This window comes from Cololabis saira, chromosome 4, assembly GCF_033807715.1.
Source record: "Cololabis saira isolate AMF1-May2022 chromosome 4, fColSai1.1, whole genome shotgun sequence".
Classification (NCBI taxonomy): domain Eukaryota; kingdom Metazoa; phylum Chordata; class Actinopteri; order Beloniformes; family Belonidae; genus Cololabis; species Cololabis saira.
In genome coordinates this window covers 9,997,422-10,012,925 of record NC_084590.1, presented here as the reverse complement: position 1 = coordinate 10,012,925, position 15,504 = coordinate 9,997,422, and the positions used below count along the sequence as shown (strand labels likewise).

General features: G+C 41.4%; 11 non-coding genes across 11 annotated transcripts; all 11 read right to left on the bottom strand.

Annotated features, from left to right (window-relative positions):
• Window positions 1–509: 509 nt before the first annotated feature.
• trnap-agg (transfer RNA proline (anticodon AGG)) lies at window positions 510–581 on the bottom strand. Its single transcript has one exon. It is a non-coding gene; the product is annotated as a tRNA-Pro (tRNA).
• Window positions 582–1,869: 1,288 nt separating this feature from the next.
• On the bottom strand, window positions 1,870–1,941 carry trnap-cgg (transfer RNA proline (anticodon CGG)). The gene has a single exon. It is a non-coding gene; the product is annotated as a tRNA-Pro (tRNA).
• Window positions 1,942–2,784: 843 nt separating this feature from the next.
• Window positions 2,785–2,856, bottom strand: trnap-ugg (transfer RNA proline (anticodon UGG)). Its single transcript has one exon. It is a non-coding gene; the product is annotated as a tRNA-Pro (tRNA).
• An 843-nt stretch (window positions 2,857–3,699) lies between these two features.
• On the bottom strand, window positions 3,700–3,771 carry trnap-ugg (transfer RNA proline (anticodon UGG)). The gene has a single exon. It is a non-coding gene; the product is annotated as a tRNA-Pro (tRNA).
• An 844-nt stretch (window positions 3,772–4,615) lies between these two features.
• On the bottom strand, window positions 4,616–4,687 carry trnap-ugg (transfer RNA proline (anticodon UGG)). The gene has a single exon. It is a non-coding gene; the product is annotated as a tRNA-Pro (tRNA).
• Window positions 4,688–5,530: 843 nt separating this feature from the next.
• Window positions 5,531–5,602, bottom strand: trnap-ugg (transfer RNA proline (anticodon UGG)). Its single transcript has one exon. It is a non-coding gene; the product is annotated as a tRNA-Pro (tRNA).
• An 843-nt stretch (window positions 5,603–6,445) lies between these two features.
• trnap-ugg (transfer RNA proline (anticodon UGG)) lies at window positions 6,446–6,517 on the bottom strand. Its single transcript has one exon. It is a non-coding gene; the product is annotated as a tRNA-Pro (tRNA).
• Window positions 6,518–7,360: 843 nt separating this feature from the next.
• On the bottom strand, window positions 7,361–7,432 carry trnap-ugg (transfer RNA proline (anticodon UGG)). The gene has a single exon. It is a non-coding gene; the product is annotated as a tRNA-Pro (tRNA).
• Window positions 7,433–8,266: 834 nt separating this feature from the next.
• Window positions 8,267–8,338, bottom strand: trnap-agg (transfer RNA proline (anticodon AGG)). Its single transcript has one exon. It is a non-coding gene; the product is annotated as a tRNA-Pro (tRNA).
• Window positions 8,339–9,626: 1,288 nt separating this feature from the next.
• trnap-ugg (transfer RNA proline (anticodon UGG)) lies at window positions 9,627–9,698 on the bottom strand. Its single transcript has one exon. It is a non-coding gene; the product is annotated as a tRNA-Pro (tRNA).
• An 843-nt stretch (window positions 9,699–10,541) lies between these two features.
• Window positions 10,542–10,613, bottom strand: trnap-ugg (transfer RNA proline (anticodon UGG)). Its single transcript has one exon. It is a non-coding gene; the product is annotated as a tRNA-Pro (tRNA).
• Window positions 10,614–15,504: the final 4,891 nt, after the last annotated feature.

The following is a 15,504-nucleotide window of genomic DNA, read 5'->3' as shown; positions in this document are numbered from 1 at the left end:
CATAGAAACCTGGCTGACATCATACACCACCTGAATTCCACCACTTGCTGCCTTGATACTCTGGCAACAGGGTTTTTTAAGAGTGTTGCACATTGTATGGCCTCAGGGCTTTCAGACATTTTGAATAAGTCCCAGCTTTCAGGTATTGTTCCTCTGTGCCAGTCTAGAGAGGTCACTTATGAACAGCTATAGGCCCGTATAAAACCTCCCCTTTCTTAGTAAAAAAGGCTGCTTTTGCAACGTGTGTATAACCTCCTAACATTAAATAACTGTTTTGATGTTCTCCAGTCAAGTTTCCACATCCCAGCACTGAGACAGTTCTAGTTAAAGTCCGTCATGACATCCGCTCCAATACGGATAGTGGCAACATTTCTATTCTATCGTGGACTCACAGTGCTGAATTTGACATGGTTGAACATAATACCTTGATAGACCGGTTGAAGAACTGAGGAGGACTTTCTGAAGTCCTATGAGTTTTGCTACTTGGAGGAGAAAACTACAATTTACTGGGGCTCGTCCGGGAATTGAACCCGGGACCTCTCGCACCCTAAGCGAGAATCATACCACTAGACCAACGAGCCACGAAACCCATAACTGGCAACACATAAAATGGTTTTCTAAATTAAAAAACCAAAGACCCATGTCACATCATCATCAACATTTAGAAATTCAAGTAGGGCTGTTGACATGTGTGTGTGACTGTGAGACTGTGTAAGATTGGGACGATCTCCATGGAAACAACATCAATTCGATGACTGACTGCATTACAGAGCAGAGTTATTATCCTTCACGAAAATGAACGAAATAACAAAAACTAAAATTGAAAAAACTATTTCGTTAACTGAACTAAATAAAAACGGAAATTAAAAGGCAAAAACAATAACTAACTGAAACTATATTGCTTGTTTAGAAAACTAACTAAAACAAACTGAAATTATAGATATAATTTCCTCCGTTTTCGTCCCTGTCAATATAAGCCTCATGGTATGATTCATTTTTCCGCTCCAGCCGTTCATCCAATGAGCCACGAAACCCATAACTGGCAAAACATAAAATGTTTTTCTAAATTAAAAAACCAAAGACCCATGTCACATCATCATCAACATTTAGAAATTCAATTAGGGCTGTTGACATGTGTGTGTGACTGTGAGACTGTGTTACATTGGGACGATATCCATGGAAACAACATCAATACGATGACTGACTCCATTACAGAGTACACTCATTTCTGCGACAAAGTTGAGAAAATCAGACAGTCAGTCAGTGTTTCAATGGTAGACACAGGATATATTCCACCTCTGTGTCCAATGAGAGAAACCTGGACACAATTCCCTCTAATTACTCATAGGAACCTGGCTGACATCATACACCACCTGAATTCCACCACTTGCTGCCTTGATACTCTGGCAACAGGGTTTTTTAAGAGTGTTGCACATTGTATGGCCTCAGGGCTTTCAGACATTTTGAATAAGTCTCAGCTTTCAGGTATTGTTCCTCTGTTTAGAGAGGTCACTTATGAACAGCTATAGGCCCGTATAAAACCTCCCCTTTCTTAGTAAAATCATAGAAAAAGCTGCTTTTGCAACGTGTGTATAACCTCCTAACATTAAATACCTGTTTTGATGTTCTGCAGTCACGTTTCTACATCCCAGCACTGAGACAGTTCTAGTTAAAGTCCGTCATGACATCCGCTGCAAAAGGGATAGTGGCAACATTTCTATCGTGGACTCAGAGTGCTGCATTTGACCATAATACCTTGATAGACCGGTTGAAGAACTGGGTGGGACTTTCTGCAACAGCACTTGCCTGGTTGAAGTCCTATGAGTTTTGCTACTTGGAGGAGAAAACTACAATTTACATAAGTCACTGGGGCTCGTCCGGGAATTGAACCCGGGACCTCTCGCACCCGAAGCGAGAATCATACTACTAGACCAACGAGCCATAAAACCTATGACTGGCAACACATACATTTTTTTTCTAAATTCAAAAACCAAAGACCCATGTCACATCATCATCAACATTTAGAAACTCAAGTAGGGCTGTTGACATGTGTGTGTGACTGTGAGACTGTGTTACATTGGGACGATCTCCATGGAAACAAGATCAATTCGATGACTGACTGCATTACCGAGTAGACTAATTTCTGTGACAAAGTTGAGAAAATCAGACAGTCAGTCAGTGTTTCAATGGTAGACACAGGATATATTCCACCTCTGTGTCCAATGAGAGAAACCTGGACACAATTCCCTCTAATTACTCATAGGAACCTGGCCGACATCATACACCACCTGAATTCCACCACTTGCTGCCTTGATACTCTGGCAACAGGGTTTTTTAAGAGTGTTGCACATTGTATGGCCTCAGGGCTTTCAGACATTTTGAATAAGTCTCAGCTTTCAGATATTGTTCCTCTGTTTAGAGAGGTCACTTATGAACAGCTATAGGCCCGTATAAAACCTCCCCTTTCTTAGTAAAATCATAGAAAAAGCTGCTTTTGCAACGTGTGTATAACCTCCTAACATTAAATACCTGTTTCGATGTTCTGCAGTCACGTTTCCACATCCCAGCACTGAGACAGTTCTAGTTAAAGTCCGTCATGACATCCGCTCCAAAACGGATAGTGGCAACATTTCTATCGTGGACTCAGAGTGCTGCATTTGACCATAATACCTTGATAGACCGGTTGAAGAACTGGGTGGGACTTTCTGCAACAGCACTTGCCTGGTTGAAGTCCTATGAGTTTTGCTACTTGGAGGAGAAAACTACAATTTACATAAGTCACTGGGGCTCGTCCGGGAATTGAACCCAGGACCTCTCGCACCCAAAGCGAGAATCATACTACTAGACCAACGAGCCATAAAACCTATGACTGGCAACACATACAATTTTTTTCTAAATTCAAAAACCAAAGACCCATGTCACATCATCATCAACATTTAGAAACTCAAGTAGGGCTGTTGACATGTGTGTGTGTCTGTTAGACTGTGTTACATTGGGACGATCTCCATGGAAACAACATCAATTTGATGACTGACTGCATTACCGAGTAGACTGATTTCTGTGACAAAGTTGAGAAAATCAGACAGTCAGTCAGTGTTTCAATGGTAGACACAGGATATATTCCAACTCTGTGTCCAATGAGAGAAACCTGGACACAATTCCCTCTAATTACTCATAGGAACCTGGCTGACATCATACACCACCTGAATTCCACCACTTGCTGCCTTGATACTCTGGCAACAGGGTTTTTTAAGAGTGTTGCACATTGTATGGCCTCAGGGCTTTCAGACATTTTGAATAAGTCTCAGCTTTCAGGTATTGTTCCTCTGTTTAGAGAGGTCACTTATGAACAGCTATAGGCCCGTATAAAACCTCCCCTTTCTTAGTAAAATCATAGAAAAAGCTGCTTTTGCAACGTGTGTATAACCTCCTAACATTAAATACCTGTTTTGATGTTCTGCAGTCACGTTTCCACATCCCAGCACTGAGACAGTTCTAGTTAAAGTCCGTCATGACATGCGCTCCAAAACGGATAGTGGCAACATTTCTATCGTGGACTCAGAGTGCTGCATTTGACCATAATACCTTGACAGACCGGTTGAAGAACTGGGTGGGACTTTCTGCAACAGCACTTGCCTGGTTGAAGTCCTATGAGTTTTGCTACTTGGAGGAGAAAACTACAATTTACATAAGTCACTGGGGCTCGTCCGGGAATTGAACCCAGGACCTCTCGCACCCAAAGCGAGAATCATACTACTAGACCAACGAGCCATAAAACCTATGACTGGCAACACATACAATTTTTTTCTAAATTCAAAAACCAAAGACCCATGTCACATCATCATCAACATTTAGAAACTCAAGTAGGGCTGTTGACATGTGTGTGTGACTGTGAGACTGTGTTAGATTGGGACGATCTTCATGGAAACAACATCAATTCGATGACTGACTGCATTACCGAGTAGACTAATTTCTGTGACAAAGTTGAGAAAATCAGACAGTCAGTCAGTGTTTCAATGGTAGACACAGGATATATTCCACCTCTGTGTCCAATGAGAGAAAGCTGGACACAATTCCCTCTAATTACTCATAGGAACCTGGCCGACATCATACACCACCTGAATTCCACCACTTGCTGCCTTGATACTCTGGCAACAGGGTTTTTTTAAGAGTGTTGCACATTGTATGGCCTCAGGGCTTTCAGACATTTTGAATAAGTCTCAGCTTTCAGGTATTGTTCCTCTGTTTAGAGAGGTCACTTATGAACAGCTATAGGCCCGTATAAAACCTCCCCTTTCTTAGTAAAATCATAGAAAAAGCTGCTTTTGCAACGTGTGTATAACCTCCTAACATTAAATACCTGTTTTGATGTTCTGCAGTCACGTTTCTACATCCCAGCACTGAGACAGTTCTAGTTAAAGTCCGTCATGACATCCGCTCCAAAAGGGATAGTGGCAACATTTCTATCGTGGACTCAGAGTGCTGCATTTGACAATAATACCTTGATAGACCGGTTGAAGAACTGGGTGGGACTTTCTGCAACAGCACTTGCCTGGTTGAAGTCCTATGAGTTTTGCTACTTGGAGGAGAAAACTACAATTTACATAAGTCACTGGGGCTCGTCCGGGAATTGAACCCAGGACCTCTCGCACCCAAAGCGAGAATCATACTACTAGACCAACGAGCCATAAAACCTATGACTGGCAACACATAAAATTTTTTTCTAAATTCAAAAACCAAAGACCCATGTCAGATCATCATCAACATTTAGAAACTCAAGTAGGGCTGTTGACATGTGTGTGTGTCTGTTAGACTGTGTTACATTGGGACGATCTCCATGGAAACAACATCAATTCGATGACTGACTGCATTACCGAGTAGACTGATTTCTGTGACAAAGTTGAGAAAATCAGACAGTCAGTCAGTGTTTCAATGGTAGACACAGGATATATTCCAACTCTATGTCCAATGAGAGAAAGCTGGACACAATTCCCTCTAATTACTCATAGGAACCTGGCTGACATCATACACCACCTGAATTCCACCACTTGCTGCCTTGATACTCTGGCAACAGGGTTTTTTAAGAGTGTTGCACATTGTATGGCCTCAGGGCTTTCAGACATTTTGAATAAGTCTCAGCTTTCAGGTATTGTTCCTCTGTTTAGAGAGGTCACTTATGAACAGCTATAGGCCCGTATAAAACCTCCCCTTTCTTAGTAAAATCATAGAAAAAGCTGCTTTTGCAACGTGTGTATAACCTCCTAACATTAAATACCTGTTTTGATGTTCTGCAGTCACGTTTCCACATCCCAGCACTGAGACAGTTCTAGTTAAAGTCCGTCATGACATCCGCTCCAAAACGGATAGTGGCAACATTTCTATCGTGGACTCAGAGTGCTGCATTTGACCATAATACCTTGATAGACCGGTTGAAGAACTGGGTGGGACTTCCTGCAACAGCACTTGCCTGGTTGAAGTCCTATGAGTTTTGCTACTTGGAGGAGAAAACTACAATTTACATAAGTCACTGGGGCTCGTCCGGGAATTGAACCCGGGACCTCTCGCACCCAAAGCGAGAATCATACTACTAGACCAACGAGCCATAAAACCTATGACTGGCAACACATACAATTTTTTTATAAATTCAAAAACCAAAGACCCATGTCACATCATCATCAACATTTAGAAACTCAAGTAGGGCTGTTGACATGTGTGTGTGACTGTGAGACTGTGTTAGATTGGGACGATCTTCATGGAAACAACATCAATTCGATGACTGACTGCATTACCGAGTAGACTCATTTCTGTGACAAAGTTGAGAAAATCAGACAGTCAGTCAGTGTTTCAATGGTAGACACAGGATATATTCCACCTCTGTGTCCAATGAGAGAAACCTGGACACAATTCCCTCTAATTACTCATAGGAACCTGGCCGACATCATACACCACCTGAATTCCACCACTTGCTGCCTTGATACTCTGGCAACAGGGTTTTTTAAGAGTGTTGCACATTGTATGGCCTCAGGGCTTTCAGACATTTTGAATAAGTCTCAGCTTTCAGGTATTGTTCCTCTGTTTAGAGAGGTCACTTATGAACAGCTATAGGCCCGTATAAAACCTCCCCTTTCTTAGTAAAATCATAGAAAAAGCTGCTTTTGCAACGTGTGTATAACCTCCTAACATTAAATACCTGTTTTGATGTTCTGCAGTCACGTTTCCACATCCCAGCACTGAGACAGTTCTAGTTAAAGTCCGTCATGACATCCGCTCCAAAACGGATAGTGGCAACATTTCTATCGTGGACTCAGAGTGCTGCATTTGACCATAATACCTTGATAGACCAGTTGAAGAACTGGGTGGGACTTCCTGCAACAGCACTTGCCTGGTTGAAGTCCTATGAGTTTTGCTACTTGGAGGAGAAAACTACAATTTACATAAGTCACTGGGGCTCGTCCGGGAATTGAACCCGGGACCTCTCGCACCCAAAGCGAGAATCATACTACTAGACCAACGAGCCATAAAACCTATGACTGGCAACACATACAATTTTTTTATAAATTCAAAAACCAAAGACCCATGTCACATCATCATCAACATTTAGAAACTCAAGTAGGGCTGTTGACATGTGTGTGTGACTGTGAGACTGTGTTAGATTGGGACGATCTTCATGGAAACAACATCAATTCGATGACTGACTGCATTACCGAGTAGACTCATTTCTGTGACAAAGTTGAGAAAATCAGACAGTCAGTCAGTGTTTCAATGGTAGACACAGGATATATTCCACCTCTGTGTCCAATGAGAGAAACCTGGACACAATTCCCTCGAATTACTCATAGGAACCTGGCCGACATCATACACCACCTGAATTCCACCACTTGCTGCCTTGATACTCTGGCAACAGGGTTTTTTAAGAGTGTTGCACATTGTATGGCCTCAGGGCTTTCAGACATTTTGAATAAGTCTCAGCTTTCAGGTATTGTTCCTCTGTTTAGAGAGGTCACTTATGAACAGCTATAGGCCCGTATAAAACCTCCCCTTTCTTAGTAAAATCATAGAAAAAGCTGCTTTTGCAACGTGTGTATAACCTCCTAACATTAAATACTTGTTTTGATGTTCTGCAGTCACGTTTCCACATCCCAGCACTGAGACAGTTCTAGTTAAAGTCCGTCATGACATCCGCTCCAAAACGGATAGTGGCAACATTTCTATCGTGGACTCAGAGTGCTGCATTTGACCATAATACCTTGATAGACCGGTTGAAGAACTGGGTGGGACTTTCTGCAACAGCACTTGCCTGGTTGAAGTCCTATGAGTTTTGCTACTTGGAGGAGAAAACTACAATTTACATAAGTCACTGGGGCTCGTCCGGGAATTGAACCCGGGACCTCTCGCACCCAAAGCGAGAATCATACTACTAGACCAACGAGCCATAAAACCTATGACTGGCAACACATACAATTTTTTTCTAAATTCAAGAACCAAAGACCCAAGTCACATCATCATCAACATTTAGAAACTCAAGTAGGGCTGTTGACATGTGTGTGTGACTGTGAGACTGTGTTAGATTGGGACGATCTTCATGGAAACAACATCATTTCGATGACTGACTGCATTACCGAGTAGACTAATTTCTGTGACAAAGTTGAGAAAATCAGACAGTCAGTCAGTGTTTCAATGGTAGACACAGGATATATTCCACCTCTGTGTCCAATGAGAGAAACCTGGACACAATTCCCTCTAATTACTCATAGGAACCTGGCCGACATCATACACCACCTGAATTCCACCACTTGCTGCCTTGATACTCTGGCAACAGGGTTTTTTAAGAGTGTTGCACATTGTATGGCCTCAGGGCTTTCAGACATTTTGAATAAGTCTCAGCTTTCAGGTATTGTTCCTCTGTTTAGAGAGGTCACTTATGAACAGCTATAGGCCCGTATAAAACCTCCCCTTTCTTAGTAAAATCATAGAAAAAGCTGCTTTTGCAACGTGTGTATAACCTCCTAACATTAAATACCTGTTTTGATGTTCTGCAGTCACGTTTCTACATCCCAGCACTGAGACAATTCTAGTTAAAGTCCGTCATGACATGCGCTCCAAAACGGATAGTGGCAACATTTCTATCGTGGACTCAGAGTGCTGCATTTGACCATAATACCTTGATAGACCAGTTGAAGAACTGGGTGGGACTTTCTGCAACAGCACTTGCCTGGTTGAAGTCCTATGAGTTTTGCTACTTGGAGGAGAAAACTACAATTTACTGGGGCTCGTCCGGGAATTGAACCCGGGACCTCTCGCACCCTAAGCGAGAATCATACCACTAGACCAACGAGCCACGAAACCCATAACTGGCAACACATAAAATGGTTTTCTAAATTAAAAAACCAAAGACCCATGTCACATCATCATCAACATTTAGAAATTCAAGTAGGGCTGTTGACATGTGAGTGTGACTGTGAGACTGTGTTAGATTGGGACGATCTCCATGGAAACAACATCAATTCGATGACTGACTGCATTACAGAGCAGAGTTATTATCCTTCACGAAAACGAACGAAATAACAAAAACTAAAATTGAAAAAACTATTTCGTTAACTGAACTAAATAAAAACGGAAATTAAAAGGCAAAAACAATAACTAACTGAAACTATATTGCTTGTTTAGAAAACTAACTAAAACAAACTGAAATTATAGATATAATTCCCTCCGTTTTCGTCCCTGTCAATATAAGCCTCATGGTATGATTCATTTTTCCGCTCCAGCCGTTCATCCAATGAGCCACGAAACCCATAACTGGCAAAACATAAAATGTTTTTCTAAATTAAAAAACCAAAGACCCATGTCACATCATCATCAACATTTAGAAATTCAATTAGGGCTGTTGACATGTGTGTGTGACTGTGAGACTGTGTTACATTGGGACGATATCCATGGAAACAACATCAATTCGATGACTGACTGCATTACAGAGTACACTCATTTCTGCGACAAAGTTGAGAAAATCAGACAGTCAGTCAGTGTTTCAATGGTAGACACAGGATATATTCCACATCTGTGTCCAATGAGAGAAACCTGGACACAATTCCCTCTAATTACTCATAGGAACCTGGCTGACATCATACACCACCTGAATTCCACCACTTGCTGCCTTGATACTCTGGCAACAGGGTTTTTTAAGAGTGTTGCACATTGTATGGCCTCAGGGCTTTCAGACATTTTGAATAAGTCTCAGCTTTCAGGTATTGTTCCTCTGTTTAGAGAGGTCACTTATGAACAGCTATAGGCCCGTATAAAACCTCCCCTTTCTTAGTAAAATCATAGAAAGAGCTGCTTTTGCAACGTGTGTATAACCTCCTAACATTAAATACCTGTTTTGATGTTCTGCAGTCACGTTTCTACATCCCAGCACTGAGACAGTTCTAGTTAAAGTCCGTCATGACATCCGCTCCAAAATGGATAGTGGCAACATTTCTATCGTGGACTCAGAGTGCTGCATTTGACCATAATACCTTGATAGACCGGTTGAAGAACTGGGTGGGACTTTCTGCAACAGCACTTGCCTGGTTGAAGTCCTATGAGATTTGCTACTTGGAGGAGAAAACTACAATTTACATGAGTAACTGGGGCTCGTCCGGGAATTGAACCCGGGACCTCTCGCACCCAAAGCGAGAATCATACTACTAGACCAACGAGCCATAAAACCTATGACTGGCAACACATAAAATTTTTTTCTAAATTCAAAAACCAAAGACCCATGTCACATCATCATCAACATTTAGAAACTCAAGTAGGGCTGTTGACATGTGTGTGTGACTGTGAGACTGTGTTAGATTGGGACGATCTTCATGGAAACAACATCAATTCGATGACTGACTGCATTACCGAGTAGACTCATTTCTGTGACAAAGTTGAGAAAATCAGACAGTCAGTCAGTGTTTCAATGGTAGACACAGGATATATTCCACCTCTGTGTCCAATGAGAGAAACCTGGACACAATTCCCTCTAATTACTCATAGGAACCTGGCCGACATCATACACCACCTGAATTCCATCACTTGCTGCCTTGATACTCTGGCAACAGGGTTTTTTAAGAGTGTTGCACATTGTATGGCCTCAGGGCTTTCAGACATTTTGAATAAGTCTCAGCTTTCAGGTATTGTTCCTCTGTTTAGAGAGGTCACTTATGAACAGCTATAGGCCCGTATAAAACCTCCCCTTTCTTAGTAAAATCATAGAAAAAGCTGCTTTTGCAACGTGTGTATAACCTCCTAACATTAAATACCTGTTTTGATGTTCTGCAGTCACGTTTCCACATCCCAGCACTGAGACAGTTCTAGTTAAAGTCCGTCATGACATCCGCTCCAAAACGGATAGTGGCAACATTTCTATCGTGGACTCAGAGTGCTGCATTTGACCATAATACCTTGATAGACCGGTTGAAGAACTGGGTGGGACTTTCTGCAACAGCACTTGCCTGGTTGAAGTCCTATGAGTTTTGCTACTTGGAGGAGAAAACTACAATTTACATGAGTCACTGGGGCTCGTCCGGGAATTGAACCCAGGACCTCTCGCACCCAAAGCGAGAATCATACTACTAGACCAACGAGCCATAAAACCTATGACTGGCAACACATACAATTTTTTTATAAATTCAAAAACCAAAGACCCATGTCACATCATCATCAACATTTAGAAACTCAAGTAGGGCTGTTGACATGTGTGTGTGACTGTGAGACTGTGTTAGATTGGGACGATCTTCATGGAAACAACATCAATTCGATGACTGACTGCATTACCGAGTAGACTAATTTCTGTGACAAAGTTGAGAAAATCAGACAGTCAGTCAGTGTTTCAATGGTAGACACAGGATATATTCCACCTCTGTGTCCAATGAGAGAAACCTGGACACAATTCCCTCGAATTACTCATAGGAACCTGGCCGACATCATACACCACCTGAATTCCACCACTTGCTGCCTTGATACTCTGGCAACAGGGTTTTTTAAGAGTGTTGCACATTGTATGGCCTCAGGGCTTTCAGACATTTTCAATAAGTCCCAGCTTTCAGGTATTGTTCCTCTGTTCCAGTCTAGAGAGGTCACTTATGAACAGCTATAGGCCCGTATAAAACCTCCCCTTTCTTAGTAAAATCATAGAAAAAGCTGCTTTTGCAACGTGTGTATAACCTCCTAACATTAAATAAAATTTGATGTTCTGCAGTCACGTTTCCACATCCCAGCACTGAGACAGTTCTAGTTAAAGTCCGTCATGACATACCGATCCAAAACGGATAGTGGCAACATTTCTATCGTGGTCTCAGAGTGCTGCATCTGACCATAATACCTTGATAGACCGGTTGAAGAACTGGGTGGGACTTTCTGCAACAGCACTTGCCTGGTTGAAGTCCTATGAGTTTTGCTACTTGGAGGAGAAAACTACAATTTACATAAGTCACTGGAGCTCGTCCGGGAATTGAACCCGGGACCTCTCGCACCCTAAGCAAGAATCATACTACTAAACCAACGAGCCATAAAACCCATAATTGGCAACACATAAAATGTTTTTCTAAATTAAAAAACCAAAGACCCATGTCACATCATCATCAACATTTAGAAACTCAAGTAGGGCTGTTGACATGTGAGTGTGACTGTGAGACTTTGTTAGATTGGGACGATATCCATGGAAACAACATCAATTCGATGACTGACTGCATTACAGAGTACACTCATCCAAAAAAAATAAATCATATTGTGTCATGGCATGTGTCCGTGCTCTCTCCCACAGTATTTTACTCATTCACAAAACCCTGTAAATGTTGAAATAGCAGTTATACCACATTCATTGATAAAATGACATAAGGGATGGAAAGGGGGGATGGCAGTTTTACAGGGGGGATGATTTTGACCGATTTTATTTCAGGGGGTCCATCCCCCCTCATCCCCCCTCAACTCGAGTACTGGGTATACAGGACTGTCTCAGAAAATTAGAATATTGTGATAAAGTTCTTTATTTTCTGTAATGCAATTAAAAAAACAAAAATGTCATACATTCTGGATTCATTACAAATCAACTGAAATATTGCAAGCCTTTTATTATTTTAATATTGCTGATTATGGCTTACAGTTTAAGATTAAGATTCCCAGAATATTCAAATTTTTTGAGATAGGATATTTGAGTTTTCTTAAGCTGTAAACCATGATCAGCTATATTAAAATAATAAAAGGCTTGCAATATTTCAGTTGATTTGTAATGAATCCAGAATGTTCGCCATTTTTGCATTACAGAAAATAAAGGACTTTATCACAATATTCTAATTTTCTGAGACAGTCCTGTAATGGGTATAAACCATATTATGGCTAGAACACGTTTCCCCTCCTCTCCGTTTGTTGTTGCAGTGCAATTATTCGTCCAGCAGATGGCGATAAAACCCGAATCGGAGTGCACAGGGGAGGTCACGTGGTTCCGTCCTCACAGGGGAGGTCACGTGGTTCCGTCCTCACAGTGCAGGTTTGTAGACGCGCTTTGAGATTGAAGAAAACAACAAACGAGTGCTGATACATGCAACCAGTAAACAACAACAAGAAAAAATACTTAGAATGTCAACACTTAAAGGAGAAAGGATGAAGGCTCATATACCTGGAGCAATGGCAAGCGTGAGAGGAGTTATCTCAGGAGTCCCACTAAGCATGACAATGGAAGATGTGAAAAAAGAGATAAAAGGAGGAAAAGTGACTGAGGCCACGAGGCTCAAAAGTAAAAGGGATGGCACACTGAAGGAAACCCCGTCAGTAGTACTTCAGTTTGAAAAAGATGTACCAAATGCAGTACAGATGGGATATGTGAATTACCCAGTGAGGGAATATATACCAAAGCCACTCAGGTGTTATGCCTGCCAGAGAATGGGACACACAGCGCAACAGTGCAAAGGTAAACTAAGGTGTGCAAGATGTGGAGGGCCACATGAGTATGGAAAATGTGACAAAGATTCCAAGATACAATGTTGTAACTGTGGAGGAGAGCACAGTGCTGCCTATGGAGGATGTGTAGTGCAGAGGGAAGCCAGAGAGGCCCAGAGAATTAAAATAACTGAAAAAGTTTAATATGCAGAAGCACTGAAGAAAGTCAGGGGGACAGGAACAAATGATGAAAGATTTAGTGGAATGACACAAAGACATGTAGCTCAGAGGGACAGTAAAACAACAGATAATCAGGACAAAACACAAACCCCAGTGATGGCCCAAAATGTCTGCACGCACAAATGTAAAGTTAATGATGAAACACTAGTGGTGAACAAAGTGAACTTTGTGGTCTTCATCTGCCACACCATTAATGTTACGACACAACTGAAAAGGAAAAGTGACAGGATCAAGGCCATTGTGGAAGCAGCAGAAACATTTCTGGATATGAAAGATGTGAAAGCAGACCAGATACATGCACTACTAAAGGAAAATGAAGCTGCAGGAAATACACATGTGGAGGGTTAATATATTGATGATGGTTCTACACATACTTCAGTGGAATGCAAGAAGTCTTATAGCAAACGGACAAGAATTTAAAAAGTTCATACATGATTTAGATACAGTTCCAGATATTATGTGTGTACAGGAAACTTGGCTACAGCCCCAGCTAGATTTTATAATTCCAGGGTTCAGTTCCATAAGACATGATAGAAATAACCAACATGGAGGAGGGTGTGCTACTTTTTTCAAAGATGGACTGGCCTATAGAGAGATTCCCTCCCCTGAGGATATTGAATGTACTGTAGCAGAAATGTATAGCCCAAGAGAAGAAGGAAACATTAAGTTAATTAACTTTTATAATCCATGTAGAAACTTAACTGTTGAAAGCTTCAAGGAATTGGCAGGGATCGTAGCTAAGAGAGAAATATGGTGTGGAGACTTCAATGCACACAGCAGTTTATGGGGTAGTACTCACACGGATAACAATGGGGATGTAGTGGAAGAAATGATGGATGAAAGGTCTTTAGTATGTCTTAACAGTGGAATAGGTACAAGAGTGGATGTGAACAGGGGTACGATGTCATGTTTGGATCTGACAATGGTGTCAGATAGACTGGTGAATGCGTGTGAGTGGTATGTTAAGAATAATTCAACCGTAGGAAGTGATCACTTCCCTGTGCTAACTATTGTAAATACAAGTGTATGCCTTCAGGAAGGGAATACGTTCACCAGGTGGTGCTTTGTTAAGGCAGACTGGGAAAAATGTAAGATATGCTGTAAAGAGTCAGTACATTTGATTACACTAGAAGGAGACATAGAGGAGTGCACGGATCAGATTACAGAACATATTCTAAATGCAGCAAACCTGAGCATACCAAAAAGAACTACAAAGGGCAGGAAGAAAGTGGTACCGTGGTGGAACGAGGAATGCAGCAGAGCAATTAAAGAACGAAACAAAGCATTCAGAGCACTGAAGAAAAATTTATCACAAGAGAATATTATAGATTATCAAAGGAAAAAGGCAGTGGCTCGTAGGATCATTAAATACACTAAAAAGAGTACATGGAGAGATTTTTGTGCCACCATAGGCAGAGGGGTCAAGCTGGGGGATGTATGGTCTATGCTCAAGCGAATGAGTGGGAAAAGGAAGTCAGCTTTAATACCAGCACTAGTAGATGGGGAGAAAATGGCAGTGTCAGACAAAGAGAAGGCTGATGTATTAGGTACAGCATTTGCTGCAGTTCATAATGGGGAGCACATTGGTGAATTACACAGGCAGCAGAAAGACCGCATATGCAGAGAAAATGAGAAAGTGAGAGAGAAGAAAGAAGATGACATGTCAACGTTGAATATGGACCTAACAAGTCCAGAACTTAAAATAGCCTTACAAGGTACAGGGTATACAGCACCAGGACAGGACCAGTTATGTTATGCCATGTTCCGGCAGCTACCAGAGGAATCTTTAAAAATGGTATTGAGACTGTTTAATAAAATATGGAGGGAGGGAACTCTGCCCAGTGGCTGGAAAAGAGCAATAATATTGCCATTTAATAAACCAGGGAAGAATCCTAATAATCCTAGTAACTATAGACCCATAGCCTTGACGTCTCACTTATGTAAATGGATGGAGAAGATAATTGTTATGAGGCTGTCATATGTGCTGGAACAGAGAGGGCTATTTAATAATTCTCAGAGTGGATTTAGGAAAGGACGATCCACAATGGATGCTCTAGTTAGAGTTAGTAATGAAGTAGAAAAGACAATGAAAATGAAAGAGTTAATGATAATTGTATATTTTGATATAGAAAAAGCATATGACTCCATGTGGAGGGATGGGTTGCTTATCAAACTAAGTAGAATGGGTATTGGAGGGAGATTATATAACTGGGTTATGGACTTCTTAACAGGCAGGAAATTTAATGTCAAGGTTGGAACAGAAGTTTCTAAAGATTATAAAATTGAAAATGGTATTCCCCAGGGAAGTGCAATCAGCCCTGTTCTGTTTAATGTAATGATCAATGATATTTTTACAAAGTTAGA